Source organism: Prosopis cineraria, unplaced genomic scaffold, assembly GCF_029017545.1.
Source record: "Prosopis cineraria cultivar Desert tree isolate PC_DT_omini unplaced genomic scaffold, ASM2901754v1 PC13, whole genome shotgun sequence".
NCBI classification, from domain to species: Eukaryota; Viridiplantae; Streptophyta; class Magnoliopsida; order Fabales; family Fabaceae; genus Prosopis; species Prosopis cineraria.
In genome coordinates, this window is record NW_026555344.1 from 30825972 (window position 1) to 30852237 (window position 26266).

The 26266-nt window shown below is 34.3% G+C and overlaps 1 long non-coding RNA gene across 1 annotated transcript; it reads right to left on the bottom strand.

The window, feature by feature from the left end:
• Positions 1-19359: 19359 nt before the first annotated feature.
• LOC129289777 (uncharacterized) lies at positions 19360-23180 on the bottom strand. Its single transcript, XR_008588230.1, has 3 exons — positions 22938-23180; positions 22757-22823; positions 19360-20274 (listed from the first exon to the last, which is right to left on the bottom strand). It is a non-coding gene; the product is annotated as an uncharacterized LOC129289777 (long non-coding RNA).
• Positions 23181-26266: the final 3086 nt, after the last annotated feature.

Sequence of the window (26266 nt, forward strand, 5' to 3'; positions counted from 1 at the left end):
AAATTTTTTCCTTCTTCTCTTCTTTCCCAACACGTGTTCTATATTAAGAAGAGAGCCAACAATTTATGTTTGAGAAGCTTCAGTCCCTTTACCTTATAATCTTAGTGCCTTGCCTTCACTTGTTTGCTGCCATTAACACCCGTTCAAGCACCTTTCTTCTTTGATTGAAACGCCGGCATCGACTATAGTCCCTTAGTCTGTGTGGTTCTGTGTGTGTCTAGATCTTCTTCTCCATTCGCCTATGTTCGTGTTCGTCATTATAATATTTTGAGGAGGAATACATATCTGTGGTGGTTGGGTTGCATGGACATATGCAAGAACAAAGCCATAAGGTCAAACTTCGTTTGGATACACATAGCAAATGCACTTGTAAAAATCGAGAAAGAGGGAGAGCAAGCCCAAAAAATGAATTCCCACTACTCAACTACTTGGAAGTTTTCTGGCTCCTAAAACCACCCACACCAATTATGTTTTTTAGTCGTGCGTGCATGAAGCAAAAGTGTTCCCTCCTCTGAAGTTTTAAATCATTAAGGGAAAATTGCATATCTGAGCCAGAGTATATTACAGTTTCTAGCCCAAATCTTCTCTATATTTCAATAAAGATCTCATGGGCTCATATTAGGCCTGATCCACCAAAAGTGGATTACCCAACATTTCCCACTCACACTTGGTGGAGAATATAATGTCAATCCTATCTCTTTCTCTTTCCTTTCTTTATACAAAGTACTTTGCCGTGACTACAAAGGCTTGATGTCTTCATTTTGGATGTTCGTACTAGGAATCCTATTAAAGACCAGTATAAATAACCCTAAAGTTGAATTTATTCTTAATTGAATTCATGCCTTAATGTCTTAGATTTATCAATATATACTTTCTCATTATGACTAATTTGATCCCTCTTAAGTCAATCTAAGACTCAGATAGTCTCTCTTATATGCATAGTATCCACACTTAGGAATCAATAAATTATTTCGAAAGGGACATGTCTTGAATACAAGCATAGACATGTATATTTAAGATAATCTTCCTTTTGTCCATATACCACTTTGATAAGAAACAGTGGTTTCCTAATACGATACATTTAGGTCGCATCAATCATGACCATAGGATGTATGTTAAAGTAGCAAACACTGTGACATATCTTTATGATAATGTCAAAGTCAAAGGACATCATTGAAAGGATTTTTCCTTTTTAGGACTCACGCAGCAATGAAGCAGGGATTTATTCACTTGTTTCCCATTGTTATTCTTAAGCACATGTGGTATGAAACACACGTTCTAGTGTTACTCTTGCTTGTAAGAGCGTATGTCATTTTCATTTATTATTAACACCATACAAACTTAAGTTTAGATATGCACTATACCTAAACCCAAATTCTTCTTTTCTATTGATCTCGTATGATGTCAATTTAGAAGAATTTATTGTTTGGCTACAAGTATCATGGATATAGGGATCCATGAATCGATTTAAGTATACTTATGGATCTTATCTCGACTTGCTCTTTGATCGATGCGACAAATTATTTATGTTTCTCCTCTACCATATCAACATTTCTATTGCCTTGTTGGTGAACACAAATGTCATATCTTTGATTTAAATGTCAAATGCTGTTGCTCGTGTGAGAGAGTCAACCTTATCAACTTGTACAACATACTAGACATTGTATATTCTTGAGCGTACACAAATGGAAGTAATGAAAATTCTCATTAATGTAACCAAAATATTACAAGAAGTCTGTCTTTTCACAATCTAGCCATGCCAAGAGCCCTTACATGTTTCTCAAATATCTCCTTAGCTATAGGTTTTGTTTGGGGATCTGCTATCATACACTTTGTTAAAATGTATTGAACAGTGATAACTTTTTGCACTACATAATCCCTTACAAAATTGTACTTTATGTCTATTTGTTTGGTTTTGCTGTGGTATTTAGGGTTTTTAGTGTAGGCTATGGTTGCAGTGTTGTCACAATAAATTAACACTAAATTTGTACTTTCATTTCCAAACCCAAGATGTTCTAAAAATCTCTTCAGTTATATAGCGTCTTGTATAGTATATGTTATAAACTCAGATTCCATAAAGTGTAGGGCAATACATGTCTACTTCTTGCTGCTCCAACAAATGGCAACATTATTTAGCAAGAAAGTGTAGCCTAAAGTCAATCTTCATCCATCTTTATCTCCACCTAAATCTACATCGGAGTATCGTGTCAGGCGTAAATTACTTCCTTATTAACACAGTGCATAGTCAATAGTACCCTTTAAGGATCTTAAGATCCTCTTTACAGCCTTCTAATGTCCCTCATTGGGGTTGGATTGGTAGTGACTCACAAGTCCTTCAGCATAACAGATGTCTGGTCTTGTACACATCATTGCATACATCAAACTTCTAACTGCACTAGCATATGGAACTCTTTCCATTTTATTTTTGGCTATCTCAGTTTTAGGACCCATATTAGGACTAAGCTTCACACCTGAAGCTACTAGGGTATTCATAAGTTTATAGTCTTTCATATTAAAATGCTCAAGAATTTTCCTTATGTAATTCTCTTATGAAAGAGAAAGGAGCTTCTTAGAGCAATTTCTTTGGATTTTAACTCTAAGAATGTATTCTACTTCACCCATGTCTTTCATTTCAAAATTCGATAAAAGCCATTCTTTAATAGCGATTATCACATCCAGACTATTTCCGGCTAGTAGAATATCATCCACATAAAGAGATAATACTACGAAGTTCCCGTTAAACCTCTTGATGTAAACACAGTGGTCTTCCTTAATCATTTGGAAGTCATATGAGGTTATTGCTCTATGAAACCTCAAATACTACTATTTGGATGATTGTTTTAGTCCATAAATTGATCTATTTAATTTACATACTTTATCTTCTTTTCCTTTTTCAATGAAACCTAATGGTTGTTGCATATAAATTTCTTCATCTAAATCACCATTTTAAAAAGAAGATTTTACATTCATCTGGTATAACTCTAAGTCCAAACTATTTACTATTGCCAGAATTAGTCTGATAGAATTGAAGTGTACAATAGGAGAAAATGTATCCTCATAATCTATTCTCTTTTGTTATGTATACCCTTTCACTACTAAGCGAGCCCTTGTATTTATTAATTGATCCATCCACTTTTCTTTTAATTTTAAGAACCCACTTATTCCTAATAGCCTTTCAGCCACGTGGTAAATCAACTAATTTCCATACTTGGTTAGTCTTCATGGAATCCATTTCTTCATCTATTACCTTTTTCTATGAATCCTTAGCAGGTTCTGATAAAGCTTTATTTACAGAATGTGGCTCATCATCATCTTGAGGAGTTACCACTAATGCTTCACCCTCAATTTAGAAGCGTCTTTTCAGCACACTTTCTCTATTACTTTTTTAAAGTGGGGTTACTTGTAGATTTTGATCCTTTTTAGGTCTTCTGGCAGACCTTTTAAAGCTTTCACTCAGATCAACATTTTGTGATGATTTAGGCCTATCTATTTGTTCTATATTATGTTGTTCTCGTGTCTCGTAAAGAGATACAATTTGATTAACCTCACCCCTGCTAGGAAACTCATTTTCTAAAAATGTGATATTCCTAGATTTAATTTCAGTTATAGTTCTATCATCATTTTCACCAATGAAAACATAACCCTTTGATTGCTCAAAGTGTATCTTATAAAGATACATTTCTTCCCTCTTAGACCTAATTTTCCATATTTATGGGAATCATCATGGACATATGTAGCTAACCCCCATGGTCTTAGGATATTTAAATTCAGTTTGCATTTTGTCCATAACTCATAGGGTGTAGAAGTAATTGATTTTGAGGGCACATGATTAAATATGAAGGCTGTAGTCAGCAAAGCATCCCCCCCAATACGAGATTGGAAGATTTGCTTGTGCTGTCATTGACCTAACCATGTTTATAAGAGTCCTAATTCTTCTTTCAGCAACTCCATTTTGTTGTGGAGTGCTCAGAATAATTAATTGTCTAATTATTCCTTTTTCTTCACAGAGTTCTTTAAATTGATTAGACAAGTATTCACGTCCTTAATTAGTTCGCAATGCTTTAATTTTACTATCCATTTGATTTTCAACCTCATTAATGTATCATCTAAAGCACTTAAGAGCTTCAAACTTTTGTGATATCAAATAGACATAACCAAAACGTGAAAAATCATCAATAAAGATAATAAAATACCAAGCTTCGTGTTTTGCCCTTATGCTCATAGGACCATATATATCATAATGGATTAATTACAATGAATTTTTAGCCCTAACACCTTTACCAAAAGGTTTTCTTATTGCTTTATTAGCTAAACAATTTTCACACAAGGACATTTCCATGTTTTTAATTAGACCTAGCATTCCTTCTTTAGCTAGTTTAATCATTCTATTTTGATTGATATGCCCTAATCTAGCATGCTAGATATTCATATCAACATTATTGGAAGAAGTGGTAAATCAATCATGAAAGTAAACTTTGTCAGCAATATCCATAACAAAGAACTTTTTTGAAAGAAAAGCACAACTATAAAAAGTTGAATTGTACATAATGTCAGCAACCTTGTCATAAAAATTAATTACAAAACCAAATTCTAAAAGGCAAGTAATTGAAATTAAGTTCCATCAGATGTCCGGTGTATGTAAAGCATCATAAAGAATTAAGGTTCTTCTACATCGCAAGATCAATTTGCAAGTTCTTATGCCTTTTACCTCACTTCTCACATTGTTGCCAATGTAAACCCACTTTCTTTGATTTGGCAACTGACGGTACTCTATGAAGCATCCACAATCCTTGCTTACATGATTAGTGGAGCCTGAATCTACAATCCAAGAAGTGGAAACAGTTTCCATTAGAAAAATATTACTAGAAACATAAGAAAAATGTGAATTCACATAATTCACAAGTACCTAATCACATCCACTTTTCTTAAGACAATCCTTTGCAAAATGGCCCATCTTTTAACAGGCGAAACATTTGACCATTTTAAGGTTAATTCTCTTTTTACCAATCTTCTTTCCCTTCTTCTTGAAAGGTTGTTTATCCTTTTTTACTTTAAGGTCACTCTTATTACCCTTCTTTTGTTGCTTCTTGCCCCTCTTAGGCTTAACATTTGAAGGACCACGTTCCTTGACAAGGTAAGCCTGTCCAGATGACTTGTAAGCGTCTAGACATTTAGCCTTAGCTCCATGTGCTTAGCCACATCGTTAAAGTTAACAATGTTTTCATCGTGGGTTAAGTTAACTTTCATATGCCCCCAGCTAGTTGGTAGCGATATGATTATAGCTCGTACTTGTTGTTCATCAAACAGATCGTGCCCGGCTTCTTTAAGTTCATGGATCATATTTAGGGGTGAGCAAAACCAAATCAAAACCGAAAATTGAATCAAATTTTTTTTATTTGATTCGGTCTATTTGATTTTTCAATTCAATTTGATTTTTTTTATTTTAAATATTTCAGTTGATCGGTTTGATTCGGTTAGTAAAATTTAAAATCGAATAGACCAAACCAACCGAATTACATATAATTTATTAATTTATAAATTATATTTAATTTATAAATTATTTTATTTTATTTTTATTTTTTATTTTAATAAAGAATAAAAAATAATAGAATCACTTGAAACCCTATTTCGGTCAGTCACTGTCATCAGTAAGTGTTGTACTAGATTATGGTGTTGTGGCTAGATTATGGGGCCATTATTTGATCATCGGTGTTTATTTGTGGTTGTTTATTTGATTATCTATGCCTTTATAATATTTGGACTTTATGTCATATGGGTGTAATTAAAATAGGCTCATATTAAAAAAAATGAATAGAAAAAAAGGCTCAATTTTGTAGTGTTGTTTATTTTAATATTTTAAAAAATGGGCCCAATTTCAATAGTCCAATATGAAATCCAAAAACTGAATTAACCGACCGAATCGAATTATTAAATTTTGGTTCGGTCCTTGTTTGGTTTGATTGGTTTGTTCGATTTGATTCGGTTTTCATTTTCAGTGTTATTCGATCGACCGGTTCTGCATATTTTAGGATCAAACCGAACCAAACCGACTGATGCTCACTATAACAGCCCTCCTGGGTCACCACTGCCTCTGCAGGTCTTTTCCCAGGCGCTGGACAACACACATGTCGCCACATGATTGCCGGCTTTCCCACTGGTGGTACAGTGATTATTCCTCACCCCACCCTCACGGGGGTCTTTTGGAACCTCCCCAGACTCGAACCTCCAACCTCTACCACCTTAACGAAGTTGAGGCGAAGTCTGGGGAGGTTGGAGGTTGGAGGTTGGAGGTTCGAGTCTGGGGAGGTTCCAAAAGACCCCCGTGAGGGTGGGGTGAGGAATAATCACTGTACCACCAGTGGGAAAGCCGGCAATCATGTGGCGACATGTGTGTTGTCCAGCGCCTGGGAAAAGACCCTGGAGAGGCAGTGGTGACCTAGGAGGGCTGTTATATATGTAACACCCTCAAATTTACAGACCGATTTTTCGCAAATTATTAAAGCCATTATCATGGTAGAAAATTTTCTTACCATGATACATCCAAGACAATATACCACAGGTCTTAAAATATCTCAAAAAGCAATTAGAACCATGAGGGACAGACAGGATCCTCATAGCATGTTATTCAAATCAGGTCATGAATCAAGAGGGACAGACATAATCCTCTTGGTCATATAAATACTTTTAATAAAAAGGATTAGAGTTTACATGCTTCACAAAGAAGATATGTCCTAAGTTGGCACAAGATACATTGTATAATCTAAAATAAGAGGCAACGTAAAAGATGGTGTCTCATACACCACAGTTACACCTCTGGTGCTTTCTCGGCCGGACTCGCTCCTGTAAAAATATTAACCACGGGGAATGAGACTTAAAAGTCCCAGTAACCAAAAATTAATATGTAATGATGCATGCGGATGTAACTAATCATGCGATTGCTAAGTGGGCACACAAAACATTTAACCGAACAATATTTTCAAACAAACCGAACAAGTATTTAATTTGCATGACTGCACCTTATATCCTCCTTTCGCCATGCTCGGACGCCAAATCACCCGGCCAAAGGTGAGTTGGACCAAGCGACACGCCACTCATTGGGTCCAATGAGGGCTTACCACGTGGTAATAATTAACCGAACAGAAATTCCCATTAACACCATACATTAAAATACCCTGACAAGTCATGCATCATTCAAATATCCAAACAGAAATATATCCGAACAATAATATCTCATCATGATAAACAAAAATAAATTTTTAACCCACTTGGCAATAATTTCAAACAAGTATATAACAGTATTTATTTTCAATAATTCATAATTTTTCCAAACAACAAAACAACACATAACCATTCACAAACACACCCATCACAACACATTAATAATGGTTACCTTGTGTCTTGAATAACAAGTTCCCCTTCACAACTCCTTTTTCACCACTATCTTTGTCAATATAATCTACATAATTATTTCACAATACTATATATTAATTTTACATTAAAATAAATAACTCTAATTTAAAGAGTTAGAAAGTCTTAATCTATAGTCCATATTAACACTAATTTAAGATTTATGCCTCATTTAACTTCCCAAATTCTTTTCTAAAATTCTCGTACCCTAATGAACTATTTTTTTTATCCTCAATTCACTTCTAGTATCACAATTTCATCCTTCTACATTCTAAAAATTCATCCAAAAATAAATTAAAAATTTTAGAATTATCCTGAAGCCTCAAATCACCTTTCTATAACCTCAAAAATACCTATTCATACTTAAATAAATATTTAATAATCATAGGTTTATCCCTACATCTCAGATTCCACATAAATTCAACCATATAGATCTAGATTTTAACTCAAAAATTCTTAAACATGAGTTTCAACCTCAAGAAAATATTCTATAATATTTATTATATCCCTAAGAATTTTAACCTATATTTTTAATCCATCATATCATCAGATTAACTATCCTATAGAAAAATCCTAATCAAAATATTTACTCTATCCTACAAAATAATCATATCACTAGAAAGCTAATATTATTTAGAAAATAACTATAAAATTAATTTTGTAATTAAATAAATTTTTAAATGCTAATCTAAACAGGAAAGTTAGAACATACCTGAAGAAAAAGAAAATAATCCCCCCTTGCGAGAAAACGCCGAGCAACGTGAGAGGAAGAGAGAAAAATAATATAAAAATGGGATTGTGAGTCCCAAAATTATATTAAAAAAAACTATAGGTTTGAATTTAATTATTCAAACCTTTGGGCCAAAAGTTGCAATTTTCTCTAAATTGCATCTTAGCCTCTCATGCTTCCTAATGCACACACCCCCTCCTTTTTATACATGAAGGCACCTCTTCTCTTCCCTCATCTAACCAATGTGGGACTTAGAAACAACAACCTTCCACCCCCTTTTTTTTGTTCCTTCTACCTTTCTCTTTTTTTTTTCACACACATACATAAAAAAAATTATTTATGTATTATATCTTAACTAAATATTGCTTATGTGGTTTTAAATTTAAATTTTTAAATTCATAATTAAATACCTAACCATAATATTATTTCTAAATAACCTCAAATAATATAAATTCCTATTATTATCATTTTTTTCTCAAAACCTAAATTCCACAATTTCTTTATTATATAAAAAATCAGGATGTTACAATTCTCCCCTCCTTTTAGAAATTTTGTCCTCAAAATTTAATAGATAAGCTTAGAAACTATGTACCTAAGCAAATAAATGTGGATAATCTCGCCTCATACTCTCCTCGGTTTCCCAAGTAGCATCACCTAGGGCTCCACCCTTCCAAATCACCTTCACGAGTCGGATGGTCTTATTGCGTAGTTGTTTGTCCTTAAAGTCCTCAATTCGCTCCGGTTCGGATCTAAAGGTCAAATTCTCCCTCAATTCTACTTCTTCAGGTTCAATAACATGGGAGGGATCCGGGTTGTACTTCTTCAACTGTGATACGTGGAACACATTATGGATACCTGCAATCTGTGGAGGTAATGCAACTCTATATGCAGTAGATCCAATTCGCTCCAAGATCTCATACGGGCCCATAAATCTAGGTGTCAACTTCTTTGCCTTAATGGATCTACCAATGCCTGTCACTGGAGAAACCTTCAAAAATACATGATCTCCTACTTCAAACTCTAACGGCCGTCTCCTCTTATCAGCATAGCTCTTCTGTCGGCTCTGAGCGGTTAGCAATTTTTGCTTAATCATTGCAATCTTCTGGGTGGTCTGCTCTACAATTTCTGGACCAATGATACTCCTCTCACTTAATTCTGTCCAACACAAAGGCGATCTACACTTCCTTCCATACAAGGCCTCATAAGGCGCCATCCCAATACTAGAATGATAGCTGTTATTATAAGCAAATTCAGCTAATGGCAAATGATTATCCCAACTACCTGGTAGTTCAATGGCACAAGCTCTCAACATGTCCTCCAAAGTCTGGATCGTCCTCTCTGTTTGTCCATCTGTTTGGGGGTGGTATGCGGTGCTAAAACTCAGTCTGGTACCCATAGCCTTCTGTAGCGCACCCCAAAAGTTTGAAGTGAACCTTGGGTCACGATCTGACACAATTCTAGAGGGTATACCATGAAGTCTAACTATCTCCTTAATGTATATCTCAGCAAATTTCTCTAATGTAGAGGTAAACTTGATCGCCAAAAAGTGAGCTGATTTGGTGAGTCGGTCTACTATCACCCAAATAGCATCCTTACTCGAGGGTGTTCTTGGCAGTCCAGTGATGAAATCCATGGAAATATCATCCCATTTCCACTTTGGAATATCTAACGGTTGCAGTGTTCCAGCTGGCTTCTGATGTTCTATCTTTATCTTCTGACACGTTAAACATCTAGAAACAAATTCAGTTACATCTTTCTTCATTCCTGGCCACCACCAACCTCGCTTCAAATCATGGTACATTTTAGTTATACCGGGATGAATTGTATATTTGCTCCTATGAGCTTCTTCTAAAAGGATATTCCTCAATCTTGGATCATTAGGTACACAAACTCTACCTTTATACTTCATCACTGTGTCCTCAGAGATGGTAAAATTTGGGGCCTTACCTACCACTATCTCCTTCCTTATATTCCTTAAGTAGTCATCACTCTGCTGTGAGACTCTGAGATCTTCCCAGAATTTGCTCTCAAAGTCTGCTACCTGGAGTGCGGCCATTTGATGTTCAATCACATCTACTGGAACATCATGAAAACTGTTCCACAAATGATATTCATGAACCATCAAATGCAGCATGAATAGTCTTTCTACTTAAGGCGTCAGCTACCACGTTAGCCTTACCCGGATGGTAATGTAATTCAAAGTCATAATCCTTCAGAAATTCCATCCATCGTCGCTGCCTCATATTAAGCTCTTTTTGATCAAATAAATACTTCAGGCTCTTATGGTCACTGAAGATTTGAAACTTAGATCCATACAAGTAGTGTCTCCATATCTTCAGAGCAAACACAACTGCAGCTAACTCCAAATCATGAGTAGGGTAATTTTCCTCGTGTGGTCTCAACTGTCTGGAGGAATAGGCAACCACTCGGTCATTTTGCATCAAAACACATCCTAAACCCTTTAAAGAAGCATCAGTGTACAGAGTGTACGGCACCACAGGGTCAGGAATAGTCAATACTGGAGTAGTGGTTAACCTCTTTTTCAATTCTTGGAAAGCAGCTTCACATTTGTCAGTCCAAATAAATGGGGCATCCTTCTTAGTCAGCTTAGTTAAGGGCATCGCAATTTGCGAAAATCCCTTAATAAAGCGACGATAATAACCTGCTAAACCTAAAAAGCTTCGTATCTCTGTAACAGATTTTGGCTGTTCCCACTTCATCACTGCATCAATCTTGCTAGGATCCACCGCAACTCCGTCTCTGGACACAACATGGCCCAAAAACTTTACTTCTTGGAGCCAAAATTCACACTTGTTTAATTTGGCATAAAGCTTATGTTCCCTCAAAACTTGCAAGACGATTCTTAAATGTTCACCATGAGCCTCCTCATCCTTTGAATAAATAAGAATGTCATCAATAAACACTACTACAAACTTATCTAAATAGGGTCGAAAGATCCTATTCATGTAATCCATGAATACCGCAGGAGCATTCGTAAGTCCAAACGGCATCACCATGAATTCATAATGCCCATATCTCGTCCGAAATGCTGTCTTAGGTATATCCTCTGCTCTTACTCTCAATTGGTGGTACCCTGACCTTAAGTCAATCTTTGAGAAAACTGCGGATCCCACAAGCTGATCCAGCAAATCATCGATTCTCGGAAGTGGATATTTGTTCTTGATGGTTACTTTGTTCAATTGTCTATAATCAATGCACAATCGGAGGCTTCCGTCCTTCTTCTTTACAAAAAGGACTGGAGATCCCCAAGGTGAAACACTCGGTCTGATGAAACCCTTCTCAAGTAGCTCTTCAATTTGCTTTTTCAGTTCCGCTAACTCTGAAGGGGACATCCGATAAGGAGCCTTAGAAATTGGCCCTGTACCGGGTACCAATTCAATTGAGAACTCTACCTCGCGCTTTGGGGGTAAACCGGAGACTTCGTCTGGAAATACATCCGCAAATTCTTTGACAATTGGGATATTCTTCACGCCTTCATCAATCTCAGCTTGGATAGAGAAGAAAACCATGTAGGCCTGGCAACCCTTCTTCATACATCTATCAACTTGCGCCGCCGACAAGAAAACATGATCTTGAGTCTCGACTGGGGTCACCGACAAAGAAGATAAAGACACACTCCTCTCTCTACAATCTAGGATAGCACCATTTGCAGCCATCCAATTCATTCCCACAATTACATCCATACCTCTCAGTGGTAGGATAATTAAGTCCATAGTTGTTTTCCTATTTTTAAACTCGACTACTAGGTTAAGGCATGCCTTAGCGGTCCTCACAGATTCTCCCGCAGGAGTAGACACATTCATATCAAAAGGTAAAATACACACAGGCAAATCAAGGTTCTTTACACAAGTTTCAGAAATAAAAGAGTGTGTAGCACCCGAATCAAATAGTGCAACAATATCATGATGAAGGATTTTGATGTTACCTCTAATGGCATCTGGGGAGTTCATGGTGTCCTGAGTAAGAGCAAACACACGACCAGAGACAGTAGGATGTTGGGAAGGGTTCTTCATATTTGAGCCCTGGTTGTCCCCACAAAACTTTGCAATGTGACCGGGTTTCCCACAAATGTAACAGACCCAGCACTGTCCGAAATGACGACGCCCGCATTTAGTGCACTGTTGAGAGCTCGCTGTACTCGGGGCAGGGGTAGATACTGTTGGGCTCCTCTGTGACCCGTGATAACTACTATGATAGCTCCTCTGTCCTTGGCCCCTTTGAAATGGACCCTTCTGCCTTCTTGGTTCCATGAGCTACTCGAACCCTGATGGTTTTTCTTCATAATGCCTCCGGTGGGTCGAGGGTAGGTTGGGGGTCTACTATATGAATAACCCCTCTTCTCTCTCTTAACCTCCTTCTTACTGCGAGCTACTACTTGTAGTTTTATGCACATTTCATCATAATCTCGGATATCTAGATGAGCCAATTGTTCCCTCAATTCTGGTCTAGCCTTCTCCAATAAGCGCTTAGCCTTCCATTCGGAATCATCCCTATACTGCAGGTACGTGGAGTATCTAGATAACTCCTGAAACTTAGCAATGAATGTGTCCTCATCGAGGTTCCCTTGCTTAAAGGCATGGAATTCGCTTCCTTCTCAGACCTTAACTCTGATGGAAAGTAATGCCTGAATAATTTTTCCTTGAATTCCTCCCAGGTGAGTGTAGAATCATCCCTGGGCCCTGCTGTCTCCCACCAATCTCTTGCTCCTTTCACTAGGAGCACTAATGCTACTTGTACTTTTTGATTGCTGGTGCATGTGACTACTCGAAAGATGGATTGAGTCTCTTCACCCATTCCTCTACCACGGATGGTTTAAGGTTACCATCAAACGTAGGAGGGTTAAACTTCCTAACAGTTTCCCACACATCAGTAATGGTCGGTGGGGCTCTCTGTTCCTCCTGCCTAATTTCTTTCCTTCTAGACTCATGATCTCTCGGAGTGGCAGGATGTGAGGAACTGCCTTCCCCCACATGACTCTCAACATGAGCCCTATCTCCATTTTCAGTTACCTTTTGCCTCTTTAGCTCCGTCAACTCTTGTTCGTATCCTTGAACCTTGTCTGTTAATATTTTTACAAGCATTCTTAATTCCGCCAAGTCAGGCTCCTCATTTGGCAGTGGCGGTGGCAGGTGCTCATGTTGGAATCCTGAGTTACCACGAGTAACAGGCATTTTCTCTCCCCTCCTAAAGGATACAAGATATAAATAATAAAATTAGCCTAGCTATATCATGGCCATACAATGAGAAGCACCATAACAATGTATATTGCCAACCCACTATATGCTCTGATACCAATATGTAACACCCTCAAATTTACAGACCGATTTTTTCGCAAATTATTAAAACCATTATCATGGTAGAAAATTTTCTTACCATGATACATCCAAGACAATATACCACAGGTCTTAAAATATCTCAAAAAGCAATTAGAACCATGAGGGACAGACAGGATTCTCATAGCATGTTATTCAATTCAGGTCATGAATCAAGAGGGACAGACATAATCCTCTTGGTCATATAAATACTTTTAATAAAAAGGATTAGAGTTTACATGCTTCACAAAGAAGATATGTCCTAAGTTGGCACAAGATACATTGTATAATCTAAAATAAGAGGCAACGTAAAAGATGGTGTCTCATACACCACAGTTACACCTCTGGTGCTTTCTCGGCCGGACTCGCTCCTGTAAAAATATTAACCACGGGGAATGAGACTTAAAAGTCCCAGTAACCAAAAATTAATATGTAATGATGCATGCGGATGTAACTAATCATGCGATTGCTAAGTGGGCACACAAAACATTTAACCGAACAATATTTTCAAACAAACCGAACAAGTATTTAATTTGCATGACTGCACCTTATATCCTCCTTTCGCCATGCTCGGACGCCAAATCACCCGGCCAAAGGTGAGTTGGACCAAGCGACACGCCACTCATTGGGTCCAATGAGGGCTTACCACGTGGTAATAATTAACCGAACAGAAATTCCCTATTAACACCATACATTAAAATACCCTGACAAGTCATGCATCATTCAAATATCCAAACAGAAATATATCCGAACAATAATATCTCATCATGATAAACAAAAATAAATTTTTAACCCACTTGGCAATGATTTCACGGAAGTATATAACAGTATTTATTTTCAATAATTCATAATTTTTCCAAACAACAAAACAACACATAACCATTCACAAACACACCCATCACAACACATTAATAATGGTTACCTTGTGTCTTGAATAACAAGTTCCCCTTCACAACTCCTTTTTCACCACTATCTTTGTCAATATAATCTACATAATTATTTCACAATACTATATATTAATTTTACATTAAAATAAATAACTCTAATTTAAAGAGTTAGAAAGTCTTAAATCTATAGTCCATATTAACACTAATTTAAGATTTATGCCTCATTTAACTTCCCAAATTCTTTTCTAAAATTCTCGTACCCTAATGAACTATTTTTTTATCCTCAATTCACTTCTAGTATCACAATTTCATCCTTCTACATTCTAAAAATTCATCCAAAAATAAATTAAAAATTTTAGAATTATCCTGAAGCCTCAAATCACCTTTCTATAACCTCAAAAATACCTATTCATACTTAAATAAATATTTAATAATCATAGGTTTATCCCTACGTCTCAGATTCCACATAAATTCAACCATATAGATCTAGATTTTAACTCAAAAATTCTTAAACATGAGTTTCAACCTCAAGAAAATATTCTATAATATTTATTATATCCCTAAGAATTTTAACCTATATTTTTAATCCATCATATCATCAGATTAACTATCATATAGAAAAATCCTAATCAAAATATTTACTCTATCCTACAAAATAATCATATCACTAGAAAGCTAATATTATTTAGAAAATAACTATAAAATTAATTTTGTAATTAAATAAATTTTTAAATGCTAATCTAAACAGGAAAGTTAGAACATACCTGAAGAAAAAGAAAATAATCCCCCCTTGTGAGAAAACGCCGAGCAACGTGAGAGGAAGAGAGAAAAATAATATAAAAATGGGATTGTGAGTCCCAAAATTATATTAAAAAAACTATAGGTTTGAATTTAATTATTCAAACCTTTGGGCCAAAAGTTGCAATTTTCTCTAAATTGCATCTTAGCCTCTCATACTTCCTAATGCACACACCCCCTCCTTTTTATACATGAAGGCACCTCTTCTCTTCCCTCATCTAACCAATGTGGGACTTAGAAACAACAACCTTCCACCCCCTTTTTTTTGTTCCTTTTACCTTTCTCTTTTTTTTTTTCAACACATACATAAAAAAAAATTTTTATGTATTATATCTTAACTAAATATTGCTTATGTGGTTTTAAATTTAAATTTTTAAATTCATAATTAAATACCTAACCATAATATTATTTCTAAATAACCTCAAATAATATAAATTCCTATTATTATCATTTTTTTTCTCAAAACCTAAATCCCACAATTTCTTTATTATATAAAAAATCAGGATGTTACACTCACCCCTAATCATATTGGCCATCTCCCTAAAGTGTTGTCGCATAAGAGTATTCAGTTTTAGTTTATATGTGTCCAACTTAATTGTAAGCTTTCTTATTTTGGTGGTTAAGGTATCATCAAACTTTTCTTTTAAGGCAGCCCATATGGCCTGGACAGTAGAGTGCTTCTTAAATTTTCACATCAGATCGTCCGCCATAGTACTTAGAAGTTGTTATTTGTGCAATGCTATTTTTTTGTTTCCATCCTGCAAATGCATCTTGGTCACTCCTATGTTAAGCCGAGTTTCCCACCTCATGCTCGGCTATGACTACAATCAGTGGCTTAACAGCATCTTGTTCTTCCAAAATATGACATCTTACGGTGTCAGATATCCCACTTATCCTCGTTTAATTTGTCGCCCTTATTCAATTCAGTGATAATGCTTTTTGTTGTCATTCTTAGTTATGAGACGAAACTATCTCATATTAATAGTTTTCTATATTAAACCAAGAATAAAATACTTATGAAAAACATATAATGTCTTATATTTATATTATTCTTTATTAGAGTGATAACAACTCTATTAAGTCAATGATCAGGAGGTTACATTTGTATCTCCCATCACATTGATTCTAATAAAATCACTATCATTTATAAAAAATTTTACAAATATTTTTTATAATCGTTATATATAACTCTTAAATGACTTATCACTTTAGAGCTTCCATTCAAACAAAGTATATATAAAGCAATAAATAAAATAAAATAACATGCTTCATATACATCATAAATCATTAAGGTCTTAATACAACATAACTTAACTAAAAACAAATTCTTGAAAAAATAGAAAAATACTTAAGGTACAAACCTAAAAAGACAATTCTTAATTATGCCTTTATATTTTTCTTGTACTTTCATCCCCTTGATAGCTCTATTCCATAGAGGATTTCCTAAGTACGACTTGTTTCGCTTGTTATGTTGCACAAGTTCTTTGCTAAGTTGTTTGAAAATTTCTCCTACAACCATTGCTTGTTTTTCTTTTGTTATGAAGCTTGAATATGCTCTTACTATTGGAGAAATTTGATCCAGCTTTTTAATTCTTTTAACTTCTCTTTTTGCTATATTTATGATCACTGAGGGTGTGAAAGGTTGTTCCACATCTTCATCTGTTGGATAAGGAGGCGCAGTGGAAGATTAAAATTTTAAAGTTCCTATCCTAATATGGACCAAAGAACTCATTTAAGTCAAGGTGGATAGAAGAGTTACCTTTTAATTCTTTGAAATTGGCGCACATTCTCTTTAAGAGTCTGGATTTTAAGAGCTAACAACGTAGATCTGCTCCCTCTACCGGTATCCACACGAACAGCTCTCTAACTCGAACAGCGTGCTAGCGCTCTCAACATCCGTTCTTCTTTGAACGTTAATTTTCCTTTCTATAAGGTGTTTTGTGGCTCTCAAAGTGTTTTTGCTGTCAGAACTTTTCCAACTCTCTTCTCCTTCATAAAGGATGTCCCTATCTATATATAGCATATAGATAAGGGTTTTCGTCTTCCACTTAAAAGCCCATGAAAATTTAATTAAATTTATCTTATAAATTTAATCCATAATATCATATCTAATTTGAATTTATCTTATAAATTCAAATTATAAAACTAACATGATATTTTCTCATATCATGTTAGTTATTAAATTTAATCTATCATATAAAAGTAAATTTAAAACTAATATAATATAACATAACATAATATAATATAATATATATCACATATACACGACTATATATATACACATATATTTCAAATATATATATATATATATATATTATATTATCTATATTTAATTTTATATATCATATACATATATCATATATATCTGATATATATATATATATATATAATACATATATGAATATATATATTTTCAAAAAATATATATAATTATATTTTGAATTTTATATTTCATATAAATATATATATATATATTTATCAAATAAATATTCAAATATATATATTATTTATATATATAGAATTCATTCACCCTATATTACATTCATTGAATCTAGACATATTTCAAACTCAATGAACTTGGGCATAATAGCTCGAGTTGGGCTATTTTTGTATGTGATCCTGTAGGCCCCATATGAAATTGGCAATAAACTAATTACGCTATTAGCCCACAAGTCACAAGTGGCCTCTAGTAAGACATTGCAACTACCTAATTCACATGGGGGATCGATGATCCAATGTAACCTATCATGCAACCATATCACATCCTTTTTGTCACATGATATTTCGGTCAAGTATGAGACATGGAATTGTCATTCTCCTTTACCTGACCATTACTTTCTCGATCTCTAAGTAGACTGAAAGTAGCAATAAAAAAAACCCTTTTCATTATAGCATGGCCATATATTTTCTCAGTCTTACTCATCGAGGGGCCTAATAATATCTCTTACTTAATGTAAGGGACAAATTTCATCTTGACCACTCATATTCCTCTACATGAATATCACTAAACTCAATCATAGCATTTATGATCACCCAATCAAATGTGACTTTTGACTAATAGTTTGATCAGGGATACAGTTATCATATTGAACATGCAATTTTTATGATAACAAAAGAGAAATTCATTAAATAACAATATGCATAGTACAATGATTAGCCCTAAGGCACAATTTCCAACATCATCTTCATCTTGAAGATTCTCATTACCCTCTGATTCATATTTTGGTCCTAGCAACACACACACTTCTTTAAGTCCTTCCGGCACATTTTCGAGATCAACATTGGAATTTTCTTCAAGATCAGAATCAGAATCCTTACTTTGAGGTTCATACTCCTCCTTCTCCTTTTCAAAGGGTTCCTGGTCGGAATCTTCACTAAGAGGTTTATAATCTGATTTTTTTAGATACTCCACGCTAATAGAATAATTTTAAGTTATCAGTGCTGCTAGGAGACTCTTGCTTCATACTTGCCTAAAAAAATAAAAAAATTAAAATTTTTTATTAAACTCATAAAATGCACTAGATAATTCAAAAAATAAATTCTTATTTTGTCTTAAATATGATAAATAGTATATCCAAATGAAGATCTCAAATTTAGGAATTTTTTACGACAAACTGTGTCCCAATCTGGTCCCACACACACTCACATGCGCCTCAAGAACAGTTCTGGATTAAGAAATTCTAAAAAAAAATTAAAAAGTAGAATATTCCACTCTCGGAGGAGGTACATGCACCACAAGCGCCGCCTTCTCGTGCTCTGGTAATGACACATGTCGACAGCTTTTAGATGGGGTCAACCATGCACCGATTGAGTCTCTCAGTGAGTCTCATGACCACATGTCCAAATATATATTTTTTATTTTAAAAATTTGAATTATATATATTTTATTATATTTTTTTGATTGAGGTTAGGTTTTCTATACCTGACTTGTGGACCTACAACCTAAAACAAATTTTTTATTTTGGGTTGGGCTTGTAAGCCCAAAACTATTTTTATTTTTGTTTTAAGGCTTTTGGGAAGCCAATTTTTTTTATTGAACGATGCATCAAAACGACTTGATGATAGAAACAACGCATCATTTCTATCGTCGTATTCCTCCAACAGGATCAACTTGACCTGGTTCCTCTAGCAGGTCGAGTTTGTTGGACTTGAAACTTTTAAAGACCATATCTCCTTTGTCCAGTCTCCATTTTATGCTTTTTTGGTGTTGTTTTCTTTATTTTTTCAAGCTCCACACGTTTATGCAATCCTTTTTTCCAAAAAAAAATTAATTTTCAAACACCCATTATTTATTTTTTTAGTTGTAACATTCGGTATATCAAATCGCATGCAAAACGTGTATAGCCTTATGTGAAACACTTATATCAACAAAGAAGCATATAAACATGTTAATTTTGGTGAGAATAATCATAAAGATGGACAAAGGTAGATTATGCGAATACACAAGGAAAAAAACTAAACTTTTAGATTTGCATGTATATGGTTAAAATGGAGCCCAAAAAAATTAACCGCTCTAATACCAATATAAGATTATGAGGAGGAATACATACCTATAGTGGTTGAGTTGCACAGACATATGTGGGAACAAAGCCACAAGGTCAAACTTCTTTCGGATACGCACAGTAAATGCACTTGTAAAAACCGAGAGAGAGAGCCTAACGACCGAATTCTCAATCACTACTCAATTGCTTGGAAGTTTTTTGGCTGTTAAAACCACCCACACCAGTTATGGTTTTTGATCGTGCATGTGTGAAGCAAAACCGTTCCTTCCTTTGAAGTTTTAAATAATTAAAGGAAAATTGCACATCTGACCCAAAGTATATTACATTTTCTAGCCCAAATCTTCTCTATATTCTAATAAAGATCCCATGGGCTCATATTGGGCTTGATCTACCAAGAATGGATTACCCAACAATCATTGTGATGTTCGTGTTGCATGGGTGTATTTGAACTTCCTCCCCCTCTGTTCTAGTTGTCCATCGTCGTGAGTGTAGGGGGTGGCTCACTGTTGGTGGTGGTGTGAGTCATGAGTTTTGTTCTCCCCTATTTCATTTGTTATGTTAGCTTCTTCCTTTTGTGTCACGCCCCGAAAATAGTGGGTGACTGGCCTGGGTGCAAACTACATCGTTCATTTTCGTAAGCCTCAAAATGAAAATTCATTTTTTTGTTTTTAAATAAAATAATCAGGTTATATGAAATTTCTAACACTTTTAATACTAATTGTCATAGCAAAGCTTCAATGTTTTTTCCTGACAAAACCTCCCTCATAAAAAGGATCTTAACCATAGTCTATGTGGAGCACTTATAACATTATTTATAGAAGTACAATATACAAAATTAAATTTTACATAAAAAATTAGAGATGAAAATAGAGATGAACCATTATAGCATCTCAACTTTAACTCAGTAATAAAGTCCCTTGAATGATTTGACAAAGGTACAAGTTATCAGAGACAAAAAATTTTTTTCCATTAAATGACGTCCCAACAATAAATAATTGAATATGAATAAAAGGAAAGTTTGAAACAATTATGCAATTTAAAGAGGCAACTATTTTTATAAAAATTTAATAAACTTCAAAAAATAAAAGGATTCTATAAGATTTTAAATAAAATCTTGAACTATTAAAATATCATATCAAATATTATTATCGCTTGATTGCAAGGAATCAAATAAATAAAATAAATAATTATAAATAATTTACTAATTAAAATTAATGGAATGTAAACTCACTCAAATAATCAAATTCATATGACAGGGACTTATCAGAACAATTAACAAACGTGGACACACAGTCCACAAGGGTAAATTACCAAATGTGGGTTATGCCACGAAAACAAACGTGGACACACAGTCCACGGGGGTAAGTAACCAAATGCAACCAAAACCACGAAACAAACATGAACACACAGTCCACGAGGGTAATGCTTACCAAACGTGATTATGAGACCCACAAACAACAAACGTGAGAATATAGCTCATGAAAATCAAACTAGCTAGTCGTTTACCATGACGCGCCAAGGGCTAACGAAACTGCCGTTAACAACCAGTGTTCTGTATAAAGTCCCCTTTAAATTCATTTTCAAACATGTGAGAAAATCATCACTTTCAAAATAAAATTTCCATTTTCAATGTCAAACTTGCATAAATCGTTTTTCCATAGCAATTCAATAATTTTCAAAATGAAATCCCATAATCAAAGTCCAAACTTGTATATAGTAATTAACTAACATTTCAGAACTAATAAAGGTAATTTCACAAAATAAAGAAATTTAATAAACAAATTATCCAACAATCACATCATTGTTATTAAAATGATTTGCATAAAAATGTAATATTTTAGTAAAGAAATTTTTATTGAAAAATCAGTTGGGACGCTATCCGCTTTCCTAATAGATTTTCAAGCGTATCGCTAACTTCCAAATTAGCCCTTTTTGCAACAACTCGAGATCCTTAAATTCCTATTGTCCAAATAATACTATAATCATTCTCTTATATACACTCTGCAAATCCAAAATATACAACCTAAATTTATTCAAGGATAACAGTAGATAGATTTCTTTTCCAAACATTGCATTAATTATTCCTTAGAAATTTCAAAAACTAACATATCAATGGCAATCTAGTTCTTGAATTATCCATCAAATTATCTATTCCACAAATCTCTAATTTCTGTCTCAATTTTCATTATAAACTGTCTTCTATAACATTTTAACCAACAACAATACAACTATCACAAGAATCTTGTCATAATATGTCAGATTTTTCTAGCAAGTATTATTCCAAACACCTTGCAAATACTATCGATTAAATCATGATGTCAAGTTCTATTCTCTTCTCTTCCAATCTCCTTATAACATATAATAGGATTTTATTGGACTTTCTACAACTTCACTATCAAAAATTTCAAAAAAATAACACAAACAATCCTTATCTTTCATTTTTCTCAAACATCTCTATTTCTAATTCCGACTTCCTTTCAAGCATTTTATCGGATATCTCATATGCATCAAAATTCAAACTAATACTGAGCTTCTTCCTCTGTAATGTCCTTTCCAAAATTTTCCAAGTATCAATATTTATATTAATCAACACTCTCAAATCCCATCCTTTAGCATAGAAAAATTTAGCTTTAACTTCAAAGGCAAAACCAAATTCATATTTATCTCCAATGATAGCAACCCAAATCAATTCAGTTTTTAACCAAATCCAAGTTTTCTTAACCTTCAAATTTCATTTTACTCAAATCCCCCCAAACCATAAAAACACAAACATCAACAGCAAAACACACAGAGCAACAACCAGCATCAAACATGCACAGCAATAGCAAAACGCACACAGAGGAACAACCAGCCATCAAACACGTACAACAACAGCAAAACGCACACAGAGGAACAGCCAGCCATCAAACACGCACAGCAACAGCCAAACGCACACAGAGGAACAGCCAGCCATCAAACACGCACAGCAACAGCAAAACGCACACAGAGGCATAGCCAGCCATCAAACACGCACAGCAACAGCAAAATGCACACAGAGGAACAGCCAGCCTTCAAACATGCACAGCAATAGCAAAGGAGAAGAGACTCCAAGATCCTTACCTCAACTATTGTAGAAATAAGGAGGAAAAGGTTCTGGGCGTGCTAACAGGGAGGAGGAAAGAAGACTCTGCAACACCGAATAGGGGAAGGGCCGGACGTCAAGTACGGAAGAAGGAAAAAGAAGAAGAAGAAGAAGAAGAAGAGGAATGTCAGCAGCACAAAGGGAAAGAGAAACGCATACCCAAGTGACAGATGTACCTTCGGTGCTTAACCACGATGGCGACAAGCTGACAGTAGAGAAGAGAAAGAAGAAGGATGGCATCAATGCTCACAACTGCTACACAAATAGAGCAGAAAGAGCAGAGGATTTATGAGCTCCCTAACACCTATTGTGGCCGTGGACAATGCACCCAAGTTCGTTAGTGATAGACGATCAAAGAGGAGGAAGAAATTTCTGGAAGCACTCTCAATCTCTCTCTCTTGTTGCAGCCGACAAAAAGGAAGAGGAATGAGGGAAAAATCTGGTGCGTTACTTTTATTTTAAAAGGAGGGGCATTCTGGTAATTTTGCAAAACTGAAACCAAATTAAAAATCCTTCTTTGCATCAGCCAGAATCAAACTCATGACTTGATACATGTAAATCATCAATACAACTCCCACTAGACTAATAATGCTTCTTGTCAAAATATTTTCAGACTTAATATAAATATAATTAAAACACATTATTCTATATTTTAATTTTACTTCAACTTCCTGGGTCATTACATTTTGCTTTCTTTATCTGTCATTGCCGATTAAGGCAAGAAACATTGAACTCTTCTCATGGATTTTGTACACGTGGGTGTATCATCTAATAATTGAAGATAAAATTTTTTTACTCATTCTGTGCTGTTATACATGTTGATTGTGAAGGGGAAATTGAAATTTAAACAAGCTAAAACTAACATTAACAAGTATGCTTTTGATAAGCATTTTATCTATTCACGAGGTAGTTGCTATTAGAGGAAGTTGAACGTGAGTTCTTGGTCCTCTCCCATAGCTTCAAGTTGTCAAACGTGCATCTTCTTCTCTTTGTTTTGCATCAGTACTGTTATGAGTTTGGGGGGGCTTTGAATTCTTTACATATTGTGCTTGGTGAAATCTAGCTTTATCCTCTCTCTTTTTCGTATGTTGTGAGCTTTATGGTTTGCATAATTGCTTAGTTGTATCTGTGATTGTTTAAGTTAGGAAGAGAGGGGAATTTGAGTTCAGTTGAAATTTTAGTCTAAAAGCAAGATGAAGACGATGGATTTTGATCTTAGGATTGATTGTGTAGGTTCTGAAAAATTTATCTTTAATGCTGTCTTGGAAAAAAAAAATCCAAGTTTGTTCAATTGCATTCACCATGTCGTGTTGTGATTTTTGTGCAAATTAAAGGTCATGCTTATTGTCCTCTAGCTCATCTGATGTAAACTTTCTTTTTAATAAAATTTTGAACCAAAATACTGAGCAAATAATTGTCTTGTAGTTCTTCATATAATCTAAATTTTGGCTTTTAGTTGACCTTATGCTTTGCAACATAAATGATTATTGATAAATGTTGATATTGTTTCAATGGTATGGTCTCTTTAATTTTCTTGTTCTAAAGGATTTTTGGGACAAAATATTGATGTTCTCCCTACTTTGCACTTGAATCCATAAGAGGGCATTGGTGGTGGGAGTCGTTGTTATGTTAAGATCATTGGTAGACTTTAAGTCTTGCAAAATAAATATTTTTTTAAAAAAAAGAACAATGGCTTAATTCGTATGCATACATTATATAAACTTGAATTTTGTGTTAAGGTTTATCTTCCAAAATAAAATAATCCCTCCGAGTTCCAGCAACAACTTAATTAGCTTTGCCTAAGATATTATGAAGAAACTTTATGATATAAATGGTGATGTTAGGGAAAACTTTTGCATTATTTAGATTGATTATGGCTGTGTTGCAGTTGAAAGGGAATTTATTGAACTGGCAGAAAATCTATTAAAATCTTAATATATTTTATAGTATGTTTAGAAGAAGAGGAACTTAATAGGAGTTGAATGGAATAAATCTTCGAGATTTGAGAACTTAGCAAGTAAGTGAATAGCACCCTACTGACTCATTGGAAAATTCATTTTCATAAATATATTAATTTAGCATATTCATGTGCCATCTCTATTATTTATGTGACCCTTTTATTTCTACAAGAACACATAATAGCGTTTTAATTTGTTTATTTATGTAATTAATTAATTAATTATTTTGGTTCATAATCTTAATTTTATTATCAATAGTCACACATGGAAATGTTTTTATTATATTATATCATATAGAACATGTTGGATTTATCTTTCAATTGAACATTTGAAAGTATTTGCCATATTGGAAATGTTGATTTTATGTTTAAAGAACGATTTAACTATCATGATTCATACATGGGTAATATACAGATGAATTCATTTATGCTGAATATGATGAGAAATGTTGAAAAGAGATAGTATATTGGTTTTATTGACCCCTGCATGCTTGATTTAAAATATGGGACCAAATCAAAATGCTAGTTGTTAACGGCAGTTCTGTTAGCCCTTAACGCGCCATGATACACCTAGCTAGCTGGGTGTTTGTAAGAGGTGCTAATCCCGTGCACAGGCCAATGCACGTGGAACGGAAGGATGAATACTCGTGAGTATTGTAATCACACTTGTTTCGTGGCTTTTGCTGTGCTTGGTTACTACCCTTATGGACTGTGTATCCATGCTCGTTGGTTACTTACCCTCATAAACTTTGTGTCCACGCTTGTTAATCATTCTAATAAAGTCCTATTAAAGAATGAGTTTTGAATATTATTTTTCTTAAAATTCCAATTTTTTTGTAAAGCAAATGGTCCTTTCTACTTTATATGGATTTTTATAATTATCTCCATAATTCTCTAGTGTTTAAAGCATATCTTTAACATTAAAAGTGGAATTTGAATTTCTAATCATTTTTTTAAATTTATAAATTCAAGGTTTATATATCTTCATGACTATTGATCTATGAAATATGTGTTTATATTATTTCAATTGATTATTCTATTTAGTTTATAATTGATTCTTTAATGATATTTCCATTAACTCCTACAATTGTAAATTGGGACTTTATTCATTGGAAATTTGTTGTTGGTCTCAAATCCATTAAGTGGTGTTGTACTTCCTGCTGACCTCTGCGGGGCTTATAGTTGTGTTGGATGGAGATTTATTGGAACATTATTATCTCCATTATATGTAACTATAAAGTTTATGTATTTCATTTTGAAAAGATGACTAGGTGCTCCACATAGACTATAGTTAAGATTCTCATCTTGATTAACTATTATTTGTTTATCGACTGAAAGGAGTAGAGCTCCTTGTAGTTGTTGTGCTAGATTTTCTATTGAAATGGGTTGGGAGATCTTATTTAATAGAGAGGTTTTGTCATAATTTTTACAAAAGTATTAAAAATTTTGTTTGTTTGTGTGTATGTGTGTATTGGTAAAATCTAATCTTATGTCAAATATATTCACAATTTACACTTAGAAATTTCTCAAG